The 15,532-nt window shown below is 40.6% G+C and overlaps 1 protein-coding gene across 6 annotated transcripts in view; it reads left to right on the forward strand.

Moving 5' to 3' along the window:
* The first annotated feature begins 493 nt into the window (after positions 1-493).
* TRIM2 (tripartite motif containing 2) overlaps positions 494-15,532 on the forward strand; it is a 106,820-nt gene continuing 91,781 nt past the window's right edge. For all 6 annotated transcript variants that reach the window (XM_044430645.1, XM_044430648.1, XM_044430649.1 and 3 more), the window contains exon 1: positions 494-648. The gene's annotated coding sequence lies outside the window, so the exon portion shown is untranslated. The remainder of the gene's footprint in view (positions 649-15,532) is intronic.

The following is a 15,532-nucleotide window of genomic DNA, read 5'->3' on the forward strand; positions in this document are numbered from 1 at the left end:
GGTTCCCGCAGGCAGCATGGGTGCAAGACCTCCGCCTGCCCGAGCTCCTCAGCAGCTGGCATATGCAGGCATGCCACCCCTGATAACGGAGGCAGCACATAGCCAGCAAGGACACTGATCGCCTCTCCCAGGAATTGGTCCGCTCCCGTCCTCTGCCTACCGCTGGCTTTCAGCGCAAGATGAAACGCTCCGTCGGTTTGCTCCGCGCAAAAGCAGAACCAAGATAATGTGCGTGGCTTTCAGCGCACACAGCAGATCTGCGGTTTTCCTAGCATGACGTACTGATCTCTACTTTCGCTTGTTCTTCCAATGTCCCCCCCCCCCGGTGTGAGCGCTACGGCACGGCTCTTCTTGTCAGCTCTTCTTACCCCCCCCCCCCACTCTCCTCTTAAGAATGAAACACAATATCTTAACCAAACAGACGCTGAAGAAGCCGCCCATTGGCTGGCGCTGTCCCCTGATGCGGTGGTCCCGCCTCTTCGGTTGTGCTGACAAGCTGTTTATGTTTTTTTGCAAGGCCACCCTTTAACTCAGGCTCCTGATGGCTATAATGGGACCAATTGTCTGAATGCTGCTGGGAGCAGGCTCCTCTCTTCAGAGAGGCTGTGTTTCAGTCCCTGGAAGGAGGGAGGACATAATGGAGCGGCTGTAAGTAAGCTTCTAGCTGTGCCATCACCCTTTCTTCCTCCCTTCCTTTCTTTTTCCTTCTACTTTCCCCCTGTTTCACTCTCTCTCTCTCTCTCAATCCCTCCCTCCTTGGATTATAGGATACTCAGTAGAGCTGGGATGAGTTTATGACTCAGAAAAGTTTGGGTTCATACAAAGCAACTTCTTTTGTTTGGAAGGAAGGAAGCCTTAACCTTTGAAAGAGCAGCTACTTTGTATTCAGGGACATGCTTCTCCAGATTGCTCTGTTCCTATCTCAAACATGAGTGAGATCATTCTGTGGAGACTAATAGAAACAGATGGAAAAAACAGCAGAATAAAATTAATGGGACAGCACTGCTCAGGAGATACCTATTCAACTTTAGAAGATCCAGAATTGTGTGGGGGGTGGTTTCAGTGCTTCAGGACATTTCAATTATATTTAAATCCAGAAATTCATGAAAGGATGGAGAATGGTAGTGGGGGAGGGGGAGGTATGGAACATAATAAACATAATTCTTTAGAATTCTGAGAAAATTTAAGTGATAGCATGCCATAAAATTAAAAAGCACTGAGGTAGTGATGTGTGTCCTTCTAGTGATAAATTGTCTTTGTGGTGTTAGAATAAGTTTAGGTCTGCCTAAGTTTAGGAAGCCTTTTCAGATTCGCAGAATATGGTAATGCCACTAGGTTTAAAGCTTCATAATTCTCTGGGACCAAAGTATCTGTGTTCTTCCCCCCTCCAAGCTGCATAATCTCACAAATCAAAATTTTGTCATCCAAGTAAACAAAAAGAACTGAACACTTTATAGACATGAAGTACTTGTCAACAAAAATGATTGGAACCCATTCCTACAGGGAATGTATAAATTACTGTAGCAACAGCCAAATTGGTTGGGAATTGTCCTTTAGCACACGGCTTCAACACTTGCCTCCCGCCTGATCTTCATGGCTCATGAAAATCCCACATTCTAAATAGGGAAAACTCAGATTCAGTGGTTAAATTATTCCCCCTAGACTGCATTGTATGGAATTAATGAGTTTTATACTTTCAATGAGTATTTTGCTTTGCCTTTCATTTTATACAACATTTTCTCCAACAATCTCTTCCGATAAGGAGTAAATCACCTATAAAGTTTTGCCTTAGTTAAAACAACTATCTAGATTTTATAAAGTGAGCATGCGAAATGTCAGATAAAGCTGCCATCAAAGCATCTTCTTCATGGTCTGGCAGGTTTCCCATGCTTTCCACTCTGAGATCAATTTTCAGCAGATCACCTGTTGAATTTCTACTGACTGTGCAAGCTATTAATGGAACCAGTAGGAGAGGTGGGAGCTGGCCACATTATTCCAGAGAAATCTTCTTAAAGATTTCTGTTTAGGAATGATCAGTGGAACTGACCCATTCTCTTCGCCATCTGCTACTGCTATGACCTGTACAATAGGAAGGATGGAGCCGAGCTAAAGAAAAAGTATCTAAAAGAGGGAGATTCAAAATTCCTTATAAGGAATCCTACTTACTAGCTTTTTAAAAAGCAAATAAGCTGGGCAGAATTTTATTCTTAAACAAGAACATATGTACATTTGTCACTTTTAGCATGTAATGTGAACAATGTTAAAGCATTACAGAAATTGGCTATCGTGCTTCAAGCTGAAAGCAAAGGCAGCTGTATTGGCCATAATGAAATCCCAATGGGCATTACATTTCTTATAGGCCAGCAGAACCTTCACAAAAAATGAGATCTTTTTATCAGACAAGATGTTCCAAAAAACAGATTGGGTAAAGGGAGAGAAAAAAACTAAAAACAGACTTGATATAATTGGTGTTCTTGAAATCTTGATGCAGAATGAGTAAGGAAGGGTCTTTAGGTAACTAGATGAGGCCACAGCAACTTTAGAAGGTTGAGGGCCACACTGGCCACTTCACTGCAGGACTTAGACCCTACCGCACCCCTGTGCAGGAACCACAACTATAGGCATTTACTCCCTGCAAGTTCTCCTTGCCAACTGAATTGCTAGCATTTGGGGACTGGCAGGGGCAGCTGGACCAGGTGGGAGTTTGCACAAATGACCACGGCAGGCTGTGTTGCCAACAGGGATTTTGGAAGTTGAAACAGAATGTACATTCAAGGAAATGCAAGCTTTATGTTCTAATTTCAGATATGAGAAATGCAAACACTGGCTTAAGCATCACCTGGAAAAATTGCCTAAAGCACATCCCTCTCCCTGCCAAGTTAAACACTGATCTGAAGAAAAATGTTGCTCAGGTTGACAGGACAACTTTCCTGCCTCCTGGAATTCTGTGGGTCACTTCTGCAGCAACATCAAAGCACCGTTTTCCTGGCTGGGATCCCTTTGTGTGGGGGTATATTTACTGGGGGAAAACTACTTGTCTTTTTTCAAGGACAGGTGTTTTTTGTCTGTGCTCTTCTTCAACTGGATTGTTTGCTCTTAACCATTTTTAGCCTTCAGTCATCTTGATTACGATCCTTTTGGCAGAGCTGGGTGTTTCCAAGTTCTGTACAAGTCTTTGCACAGTCATTATATTAAATGGTTTTAGCACATAAAGCTATGGATGTGCCATAGTTGAATCATTCCTGCATGTTCTTGCTGCAGTTTTAATAAGCCACTGCATTACATGCATTGAAACTAAATATTATGAATGAATGAAAATGTTACTGTTACAGCAACTGATTATATTATTTTTCCATGGGGAAAATCATGGAGACATAGCAAAATCTAGAAGCCACATTGATAATATGCAGGGCCACCTCAGAGGAGCCCTTTGCAAAGCAGCTTATGGTAGATCCCCTCCTCTGTCAGTGGATTCTGGCAGTTTACCTGCAGTAGCGACACTGTAAGTACCACCATGCAGCTGAATTTCTTCAGTTTAATTTTTTCACAATGTTTCCAGTGGAGTGTCACTCCAGGCTTTGCATGATATTTAAATGGAGGCTTGACCCAGTTGCCTGGTGCTTCTTGGAGCATCTGGCCAGATATTTTTAAAAAGTGCATCAAGACAGGTGTCAAACATGATGATATCCATAACACCTATTGGTGCATTCATCCTCAACCTGGTGTCTTCCAGATGTTCAGCTTCAGTAATTTCCAAGAAATATGGCCAATGGTCTAAGATACTGGGAGTTGTATTTTAAAAGTTCTGGAGTCCACAAGGTTAGGCAAGACTGTCCAAGCTTATCAAACTTAAGACTTCTTTGTGAAAGCAGTTGCTGTTTTCTGCTGAGAGTCGCTGGGAGAGTGACTGAATTACTGTGATATTTATATGTATGATTCAGCCTTTACAGAAAAGTAGATTAAATTATGGAAGTATAGCAAATGTAAAATTATGTACTTCTATGGTATAAGTTTAGGAAGTTAGAATTAAAAGGGGAAGCTAACTGAGATTTGCAAAAAAAAAAAAAAAGAATCCAGGGCTCACCCAGAATGAACTGTATTGTTTGCTTTGTGGGGTTAACTTGTGTGTGTATTTGTAGGTTTTCTATGTAGATCAGTAGGTTTTGTAAAAGCATTAGTTGTCTCCTTGTTTCACTGCAAAAATGAAGACTGTGCTTAGAGGAAGATATGCTAATTTGTTATTGTAGAGATACAGTGAGAGAAGAGACAATAACTAATCTGATGGGTTTTGAGCAGCAGCTGCCTCTTTGCTTGGGCCACCTGTATTTACCCTGCACGCCCCTGTTCTTCCATGGCAAACAACCTCATGGGGATCAGTGCAGTCTTAGCCTGGCTTGGAGGTAGATGTGATGCTGCACTGTTGTGTTGCCTTGTTTGGCTACTTCCACACACATGCGTGCAAAATAACCACACTAGAAACAAGAAGCTGGCTGAACTGTATCAAAAACTCAGCCCACTTTGTGGGGTCTGTTATGCTTCAAGCTTACTGGAAGAAATAATGTTATGACAGTGTTGCCTCTGGCAGTTTTAACACACCATCTTGGCCAGCTGGTGTCATTTCGGTGAATTACGTGATCTGCCCTGGAATGTGATGTTTCTGTGTGTCTCTCTCTCCTCTCTGATTACCTTAGACTGTGATTCAGGTCAGCTGGAGATGAGCTGGAGGGTGTGCAGCATTTAGCTTTATCACTAAGTTTCAGCCATCCTGGAAGTGGTGGACACCATGTGCTCAGTCCAGCTCAGTATTAATTTCATTGGATATTTCATAATTCACCGCCACCACCAACGTGATTTGCTAGGCATGGGGACTTGTATACTGATACTGCACTGGAAGCAGGCCAAGAGTTCATGAAACAGGTCATGGATCTGTTTTTAGATGGGTTGTGGAAATACTGGTTTATACTGATGAACTCTAAAGTTGTTTTAAAGATATTTGGCAGAAGTGTCTCAAATTCCAAAATAGTTTTGATTGTGTAGTGACTTTTAAAAAATACCAGTTTAATCATGGTAATTCAAAACAGCCAGCTTTTGGAGATTTGCAGTTTCTTTGGGATTCAGATTACATACCTTTTTGTGAATTCCTACTGACCAATGGACAGAACGTGTCTTTGTGTTCCTTTCTTCAGTTTAGGAAGCACAGATGTTTTGAATGGTCAAGAAGTTAACACACAGTAAAATCAGCTGCCAAGAGGAAGATTAAAAAGACACTGGATTAAAAAGACTTGGCTGCATTGTTTGCTTTTAGCCCTATAATTACATCACTGATATGTATCTACATAGAGACAGCCATTTAATTTGTAAATGTTGTGCGGATAATGTCTTAAAGTTTCAGAGGTCAGTACATCCTAGAATAATGGAGCAAAGGTATTTGTAAGAAAAGAGTTTTTCAAAGAAACTTCTGATTCCTTTCCTGTTGTATTTTAAAGGTGGCAGCGAATATCCTTTTTCACAAATATTATAGAAGTTTACTAGAGTTCCTTGCATTAATTTTCACTAAGAAGTGTTCTGTGGAAGTGTTAAGAAAACACTTCTGCTGAGATTTCTAACAGCAATTCTGCAGCATTGTGTGAGTGTGAGGGGAGGGAAGGGAAGGAGGGGGAGATCTGTCTGGGAAGGAGGTGTGGTGGGGCCCCTAAGTGAGGTCAGGAGGTGGCACTTTGAAAGTTTTCTGCTGCCGATGAATAACATCTATTTTAGAATGTTGGTCACTGCAGATTGAGAATACAGATTATCAGCTAAATGTTTACAAAAAGAGAAAGGGATTTTATTCAGTCCTATGACTGGCTGAGGAGACTTGCCAATGCTATACAAGCGTGAAAAGCCAAGACAAAGAAAAACTATTTTCTGTGCTTTAAATAATTTTTAAAATCTGGGCCAGTGGGATGTTGCTTGATTATGAAATGCAAAAACCCTAACCCTCACATGCATTTTTATCAGGAATACTGACAAAGCTTCCAGGAGAGAAAATATTTTGATTTTAAAAACATTTTAAATTTCTTTGTTTTTTCTTACATCCTACTTTTTAAACAAACAAACTGAATGCAAGGTTTTTCTCTTCTATTTTTGGGTGGAGAAATTTATTCTGCAACAAAGGTAAACCAGCACACATGGAGGTGCTCAATATTTTTATTTTTCATATTTAATATGTCAGGAAATGTTAGTGTTTAATGATCTTAGAGAATTAGGATTCCCCTGTCCATGGCTTCATTGTGGGTATTTAGCTTGTTTTATCTTTATTCATTAGTAACTTACTTGTGATTTCAAATGATATGCATGAGAGTTTTTAAAACATGAGAGAAAGGAAAGGCAGGAAAAGTTTGTGGTGTTGTTTTGCAAAGCTCTGATCGAAACTCTTTTGTGAGCACATTGCAGAGACTTACTGTAGTTTGTAAACTGATTGAGTACTGCAGTATGATTGTCTCAGGGCTAGATGGCAGAAATTGTAAATTGTTGTCATTCATTGAATAGCCTTGCACTGGTGCTTTGTCAGTGTTTCACCTGGAAAACCATGTTGTCAATGCCTGAATTTCTAGCATTCACAGTAAAAATAATACATTAAAAGCTGGCACATGGGATGTGGAGGTGCTGGGGGCGGGGGGTGGAAATAGGCAATTCACTGTTGGGCCATACATTATTAAGACCAACCAAAATTTCACAAAAATTTGTAAGCCTTCAAGTTCTCCAGAGCAACTCATCAGGTAAGGCAGTACAAAAGTGGGAGAGGGAATGGACAAAGAATCAGATTGTTTTCTTAAACTTTAATGTAATGGCCAGGAGGTCTGCAGTTCAGGTTGATCAATACCAATCTTTGCAGTGTGAATGGATTACTAAGTGATAAGTGTGTCAGACTGCACCTGGCAATGCAGTGCATTGGGAACTTGTGAATTTAAGAATGCATGCCTTGATTTTTGAGTAATGAGTCCTGAAGCAGTTTAAAAGTTCTCTCCAGGATGAGGTTTTTAGAAAGCTAAGGTTGTTTGACATTGCTCCATATGTGGGAACTCTTATCTCGAAAAAGCCTTGTTTTATCACAGCTAGCATTATTGCTTGATGCACAGAACATGTAAAACTGCTCCAATACACTGTCCTATCCAGTCACTCAGTCGCTGGATTGCATCAAATAAGTACCCATCCTTGGGAGCCAAGTTAGAAGATAAGTGCAATGCAGTCTGCTTAATGTGAGTACACTTAATGATGGAAATCACTTTGGCTTCTCCCCTCTTCAGAGCACACTCTGAAAGCCCTGTTTGCTCTTCTTCCTAAGAGTATGATGCACAGATGCAGCAGGGTGGATGGTTGTCAGAAGCCAGTGAGTGAGGCCCAGTTCATACATTGCCTTCTTCTGCATAGCCACCACTGTGCCATAGCTGCTCCTGTCCTCCCATGGCAATTCTTGAAGGCTGGCATTCACATGCTTGGATTTACCTTGATTAGATTTGGACCTCTGTGGATGCACCCACAGGATACATCCACAACAAAGTAGTTCTGGTATTGCAAACGGTGGGCAGCCCTATGGCAAATGGGGTGAGTGGACAGGTTTCCCCCCCAGCTTTGAAGCTACAGGGTGCATGGAGACTGTGTTGACAGCCATGCAGCAGTCCACACTGTCTTCCTAGTTCCAGAGTTGACAGAAAGGTGTGGGTTATTTAGACTCTGAAGTCAGAAATGCAATGGCCAAACAATTTGGAAGTGTAATGGAAACTGATTCAACATTGTGAAGTTTTCTATATGAGGCTGTTAATTGCTCTATGTACTGTGATTTTGTTGCAGAATTGAGATCAACCTCCACACAAGAAGTTTTTCCTTCCCTGCTTTTCTACTACATAATGTCTAGGAGGCAGTGTGCTATAGTGGAATAATGCAATTGTACAAGTAGAAGAATACCTTTTATTTTCAAAAATAATACCCCCTTTCACCTACACTAAAAAGCCTGGTCCAGTGGTCTTAAAAAGACAGAACCAAAACTGGATAATTGCCCATAAACAGCTATGAATAAGGAATCACGAGTGCACAAAAGTTTACAGATGCTATATTGGGGGAACAGACGTTGGATTTCCCTGTCTCCATCATATTAGCTTGCCCATAGTAGAGTTAAAGCAAGCACAGCGAAATTGCGGCAAAGCCCTAATCTCAGACTTGCAAAATATGCAGTGGCTGTTGTGGAACTTTCTGTTCTCCTTGCCTTTATTTCTGGGCAAGTTTACAAACGAACAAGCTTGATATTTTGTTTGATACTATTAAGTTGTTTTGACAACAGATAAAAGGAAAGTTCATCATATGCACTGGTCACTCACAACAGGAAACAGAATGACAACTAGCTGTCAGTCACCCTAATGCAGGGGAAACCCTGAATCCAATCTGAAACAAGCAATTCCCATATTTTTTTCTCCTGCATATGTTCATCTTTCTTGTTCTCTGTCTGTTTTCTAAACAAACACACACCTACACAAACAAGAAAAAGGTAGTGTTGGTACTATATGTGCAATATACCAGTTGTAGACAAATGCTGGTGCTCATCCTCTCGGTTAAAGCAGAATCTTCTGTTCCGGGAACCACTACCAGTGCTAGGCACATGTTAACATATGAGAGATGTGCATGATTTTATCCAGCTTCTCACTGAAGTAACTTATAACATTCCCTAAATAAACTCAGCAAGCACAAAAGAAAGCATGTGACTATCTTTGGAATTGTCACATGTCATGTCACTTAAGCAACCTATTTGTAAATAGTATTGGCTTCCCTATGGTGACATATCTAAATTATCACTCATGGACTTGCATCGTTTCCTTGGAACTGAGGTTGACCAAACTACTTCGCTGTGGATGTATTCTGTGGATGCATCCACAGAGATCCAAATTAAGATTGTTTTCTTTTCTAACTCTCCTTTTTCACTTGCCAGAATGTTCCCTGAGCAACTGGATTCAAGTGACTGCATAATCCAGTATCCTACATATTGAGGGCAGTAGCTCATATCAGTGATGACTTAAAATGCTTTAAAGAGACCACGTTGCTCCTGCTACAATGCCAAGTATTTGATGTTTTGGAAACAATGTAGAAGTGGGTCTCAATATGTAATGGTGTTTTTTTTCCCAACAAAGTAGAAAGTTTGGATTGTTTTGGTATGCCTATAGGTAATTGAAGGACATCGAATCTTATTGCAGGCTCAAGATATCCTAGAGATAAATTTGTCTGATTTTCATTGGCATTGTTTCTTCACCTTACAAGTAGAAACACTGCTTGTGAAAGGTCAATTAAATCAAGACACAACAACTTGATTCCCTTATCTTTGAAAGTGAAAGTGAGGATTATAACCCTACCTGGGGTTAGCTCTAGCCGATCATATGGTTCTTCAGTCTCTTCCAATTATTTAGGATGCAAACAACATTATCACCCAAGAGTCCTCCTCACAGTCCCTTGCCTGGCCATTTCTTTCCTGCCATTTTAATAAATGAAATTCTTCAGAAATACTTAAGCAGCAATAACGAGGTAATCTGAATACATAAGGCAGCCTTTTATATTCAAGTTCCTATTTCTTGGTCCATTTCCTACTTCTTTGTACCCTTTCTGAAGGCTCCCTACCTCTCTGCTGCATGTCCTTGAGGGCTTCTCCACATGTAGCATTGATTTTGCTCATGTTCCCTCACTCATGGAAGTTTGTGAGACCTTTTCAAGGCTTTGTTATTCTCCAGGTCCTTTCCCAGACTGTTTTCATGGTATCTTCATAGCCAGAAAATTCTGTTATTACATTTTAAATTGTGACAGACTGAAACAAAAGCCTTCTGAAAAGGTGAAAATACTCTATACAGCAGTTAAACCACAGTACCAATTTGTGGTTGGCTAATAGTATATATAGAAAGGCAAAGAAACACAAACTCCTAGAAAAATTCCTGTGTAAAGATTCCATTTTTCCTCCATAACAAAAACAGAAGAAGCCTCTGTACAGCAGTGGGTTAGTCCTCCCACACAGGGAAAACCTTAGGGTCCTGAACTCCCAGGATCTTTTTACTATTTTTAGACATTCCCTTGTGTTAGGTTTTAATCTCATCCAGATGGACATTTTCCCCCTTCACAAGAGCTTAATCACAAACAAAACAATCATAAATGCTTTAATCCAGAGTTAGGAAATCTTTGTGGGACCATGAGCACATCTGGACATTTGTGAAAATGACTTAGGCACTAGCCCAAAATGGCTGCTATGAGAGGCATGGGAGAAGACAAGTCAAAGGCCCAAAATGCTGAATGCAAGACAAAGGTGCAAACCCTTTGAACACACACTTTTCAGCACCATCTGAAACTTGCTTCTCAGCACTTCGGATGCCCATAGGAAAATGTGTTCCTTCCGTTGTCATTCTGGCACCTTGGTGGATGCCAAGAAAGTGTGCATTGGTGCCCACAATGCCTGTCCTTGCTTTAACTTGCCCTTATAAATAAGTTGTTCCAGGTAGTTTTGATTGCCCTTTTCAGTATCATTTCTAGCTCTTTTTGAGAAGGTACAATCAGACCCAGACAAATTATTCAGAATATTTTTGCACCTAGTTTGATATGAAATTTAATAAAACACACTATTATATTTATACCCTTTTGCTAATAGTAGGTGTCATGGAATTTGCCTTCTTACCTGATGCCACACACAGTCTGAATCTTCCGCAAAGGCAGTATCTTTCCTGGTTATTTATTGCCAATTCAGACTCCTGCCAGTTTGAGAGACATGAGGAGTGTGTGTGTGGGGGGGGGATATACCAACTGTGCATCACTTCACACTTTTGACATCATTTGCCATGTTGTTGCCCATTGTCTCATTTTAGAGATTCTTGCAAAATGCTTTACAGTCTGTTTGGAATGTTGCTATCCTGAACAAACCCAAACTGGGATTCCAGTGACACGTCTGGGACTTCATTCCAAAAGAGGGTGCATTGGACTAATTCTGCTAATCCTAGGAAGATGCCTTTTCCCTTCTTGCTAAGTGTAAACTCCACGAGTAGGATGGGTGTTTTTAGTGCAGATTGGTGGAAAAGCAATGAAGTGTTACACTGTGGAGTGCTGTGGTCCAGGACTCAAGCTGCTCCTTTTAATTCTCCTTGTCCCAGTCCTTCTTTCCCACAAAAGTTAGCATTCCATGGCAGTGGAGAAGGCGCCGCTCTCTTTGGACTTTTTTGTGGTCTCCCTCCGAGTCTGTGAATCCTTCTTCTTGAGTGTGAGTGGTACTGTTTTGGCTCCATAAGCACATGCACATGCACAGCCTGAATATCAGAACCAGAATGATCTTCCAAATAATCAGAGAAAAACAAGGTGATTCTTTTGATATATGGAATGCTTGTTTCTACAATAATTGAAGAGTAGGTTGACAATTATGCACTGTTAGAGCAGCAGAAGCAGATGCAGTAGCTTCAAGTAGTTTGCGACATCTTTCTCCAACATAGTTTACCATGTTCTTGGGGAAGAAAGGGGAGCAGAAGCTGCTATTTTCTGCACATGAACAAATGACCGGGGCAGAGGACTGGTCCAGAGCTCCATCCCTCTTTTTACTGAATACTTGCCAGGAGCAATTGACAAACAATTGGTAGAAATGCACAATTTATATGATGGATTTGTATAATTAGAAAATAGTTTGCATAGTGTCCAGGCTCCTTAATTTTGGGACCTGAGGTACATCACTCTTGTATAAGTTTATCAGACTCCAGTACAGTTTCAAGCCTTTCTTGCTTCCACATATTTTCCTTTCAAATGAGAAATATTGGATGATTTCATGGGGACCCTAGCACATTTCTGAATGGACTGACAAGGTTTGGTGAATGCATTTGTTTAAGTGGCTATTTAGTGACTACTATATTAAGTTAGGGAGGGGGTATCCTAATAGATTTATAAATTATGAGTGGCAAGGGGAAAGTGAATAGAGATTTTTCTCCCTCTCTCATTTTCACTGAGCAAGTTGCATTACAAATCAAGAATATTTCTTCCAAGTAAATGTGTGTTGAATCAGAGTATTAGTATTACATTCATTCTTTAATGTTTTCAGGAAATGCTTACATACATCTTTTGCTGCCATGCCAAGCTGGTAGCCGTCCCTGCTTGCTAATCCTGTAATAACATTCCAGTGACCAAATTCCATGGGCCAGCACTCAGCCTTGAAACAGCTGATTGCTGACTAGGAAAGGGAAAGGGGGAAAAAAAATCCACCCAGCGAATCTCATTGCAGCTCTGTGCTGCATCCCTATCCCACAATCCCTTGCACGGTTTGCTGCAGTCTTTCAGCACGGGTTGAGTGAGAAAGATGTACTAAATAAAGATTGATTGGCTGGAATCCTTTTGGGGGTCTCCCACTTGTCAGTGACCTGGAGAGTGGGTGGGGGAATTAATGACGGCTTGACTGGGCCTTCTTTCATTTCTTCCATTATTGTCTCCATGGAATGGAGCACTGTTACCTAAAGCAAGAAATATGCTGCATCTCTCAAGAGTGACTGTGCAGTTGTAGAGATTCTCTTGCAGTTTCACACGTGAGGCTTTCAAACTCAGTATATCACTGTAATTATGATTGGCTCATCTGGACGACTGCAGGACACAGCTCCATCCTGGAAAGGATTTCTTGCTTGGCATTGCATTGATTAAACTCTTTTTCGTGAAGATGGGTATGTGTTTAGTGTTTGTGTTGTGCTCAGTATTGTGCCTGCCTGGGGGACTAGTAGGCGATGCCTTTTGGGCAATGCTCCCTGCTGTTTTGTTTTGAATTAGTATTGCGGCATGTGTTACGGTTAGAGAAGTGCTTTGAACAATGGGGACCAAACTGATTAAAATAATATGGGAATGAGCAAGAGAAACCTTTTGTATTATCTGTTCGTGTGCGAGAGAGAGTGAGAGGGGGAGAGAGTGCGTGTTTATCATGACTGACTTATTGTGTATTTTAAGAAATGGATTAGTCTTGATTCGTTCAGGAAATTCTCTGGTTATTACAGTTTCTCCTGTATGCAAGGTTTCTCTCCTCAAGTGTTCTGTTTCTGGATTCTTTTTCCTGTCTTCTTGAAGCAATAGTTTTATAGTGGGAACCCCATCCTTGTCTGCAAATTTGCAGCTCGGGAGACCCATTGCAAACGTTGCTACTGGAAACCTATTCATTCATAATGCATGGCTTAGACCCTCTGGGTTCTGCGAATCATTGATAAGTGGAAGGCAATTTAGTCTGTTCTTTCAGAGTCTCATCAAAGCTCTCATTGGGTGGAGCACTGCCTATATTTGAAAATCCTATACATTTTGAACAGGCCACTATCAATCATCTTTATACTTTTTGATCTGCCTTGTGGAATAATATTTCTGGTACAGGTAAAGATGTTTATGAAAACTATATAAGAGACTTTCTAGAGCCCTCCTTTCTTCAGAGTTCGATTCCAGATGGGTGTGGCTGCAGATCTAGCTGGCTTCTTTCTTTAAGGATATGCATCTTCTGTTGGAGTTCATGTGTTACATGCACAAACCTGTCATCATGCACTGTTCTGTGCATCTTAAAGATGTTTAATTGAGACAACAGAAATTGCTTTGTGTATCTTTACATTCAGAAACCTGCAAGAAGAAATAAGGATGATGTCATTTTCTAGAAGGCTTCTGAATGCAGGCATTGATTTCTTATCAAAAGCCGCTAGATATTTTATGGCTCTTACTTGAGATTTCATTTCTAGAGGCATCTCTTCATGCAACGATGATGATTTCTTTGGTTTTGTTTATCACGATGGTGCATGTGTCAACCCTTCTATTTTTTTTAATGACTGAGAATAATTGTTCCTTTCTTAAATATAACTACTACTGTTTACAGCTTTGTACTGAATTTTAGCAGTTTGCTTAACCCTTTTTTATTCCATAGCTCTATAAGCCCAGATTTATTCTACTATGATAGTATATGAAATTATATAAATATGTTTTCTAGGTAACTAGAAAACTGTTACCCATCCTGAATAATGAAGTCTCTGAACATATTTGCTCTGCTGGTTAACTTTAACTATAAACAAGGAGCCAATGTGGTGCAGACAATAGAAAGACTGCAAAGAGGGAGACGTGGGTACAAGTGTTAACTGTTTCATAGATTTACTGGCAGTGCTGAGATGATCTTCCAGATCAGGGCCTGCTCACACCTTTGTTTTCCAGTTCCTGTAAAGTGACACACCATGGTTTGATTAGCTTAGGAAACAATCTCTTAAGCTACATGTGTGAGATGAGAAGGGAGTGTTCAAGAGCCATGGCTCATTCCACCAAACTGTAGATTGAAGGATAATTTGAATGCATAAACCATGTGGCTTCAGCAAATCCCTTTGTGCAGTCTTGTGCACTTTTACTTGGAAGTAAGTTCCATTAAATGTCAAAATTGTTTTTTAAAAATGTATCAGATAGGACTACACAGTGGGACTAGGCATGGCAGCTTTAAGAACTGCATAGTTCATAATGCTTAGCAAAAAAAAAAGACAATAGTTCAACTCATTTGTCTCTTCTTTCTTTTATAGACATTTAGAGTGATGTACTTGAATCTAGTCTGACTTGGCACCCTGGATGCCAAAACATTCACAATTTCCAACTGTAACAGAATAGGAGGCCCAGTACTAATAACAACAGCAGTAAAACAATGTTACATTTACTACTGAAGCATTACTTAGGAAATCAAAACAGAAAGTTGAGGCTGTGGCCTGTGAAGGAAAAATCAGGATGCTAGCCCTAGCCCTTTGGCATCTCATCCATCGCCCTCTCCATGTGGAAACTCCAGCAGCCACGGTGCCTTTCCACACAATCCAGCTGGCTGGCTTGTGTGGAGACCCCCATGGATGGAGGAGGCTGTGTCCTTTACAAAGTTGCATTCCACTGTGGAGGGCAATGGGGTGATGATGGGGTGGGCGGGGCTAGCAGGCTTCTCCTCCTTGCACCTTTATCCTTCCCTGATTTAGCCCTGAAGGGAGCACTTCTTTGCAAAGAACCAAGGTGGCTAACAATCTCTCTAAAACACAGTGTATCATATTATCAGTATTACAACTTTGACTCCAAAATCACAAATACGGAACATTTCTTGTTTGTTTGTTTGTTTGTTTGTTTATTACATTTTATATCACCCAATAGCCAGAGCTCTCTGGGCAGTTCACAATGGTTTAAAATAATTTTAAAATGCTAACTACAGTATTAAAAGTTTAATGGTTGAAAGTATAGTATAAAATAGAAGTAAGAACTAGAGAAAGACCTAGCCCTATTTCCTTAGACAGCAGCACAAGGATCTAATATACAATACAGGATTTTTAAAATACAGGATTCTTGGGAAAATAAGAAGCATTAGAAGGAACATGATGTAGAATCTAGGTGAGCCTGACTGGCTAGTCCATGCTATAGCTGGGGTGCCACAACAGAAAAGAATATATTTTTAGTAGTCATCTAGGTGACTTCCCTTGGCATGGGATCATATAGGCAGAGAAGTGCGGAGACATAATCCTCCAGGTAACCTAGCCTCAAG

This window comes from Varanus komodoensis, unplaced genomic scaffold (genome assembly GCF_004798865.1).
Source record: "Varanus komodoensis strain SLA01 unplaced genomic scaffold, ASM479886v1 scaffold21, whole genome shotgun sequence".
Lineage (NCBI taxonomy): Eukaryota > Metazoa > Chordata > Lepidosauria > Squamata > Varanidae > Varanus > Varanus komodoensis.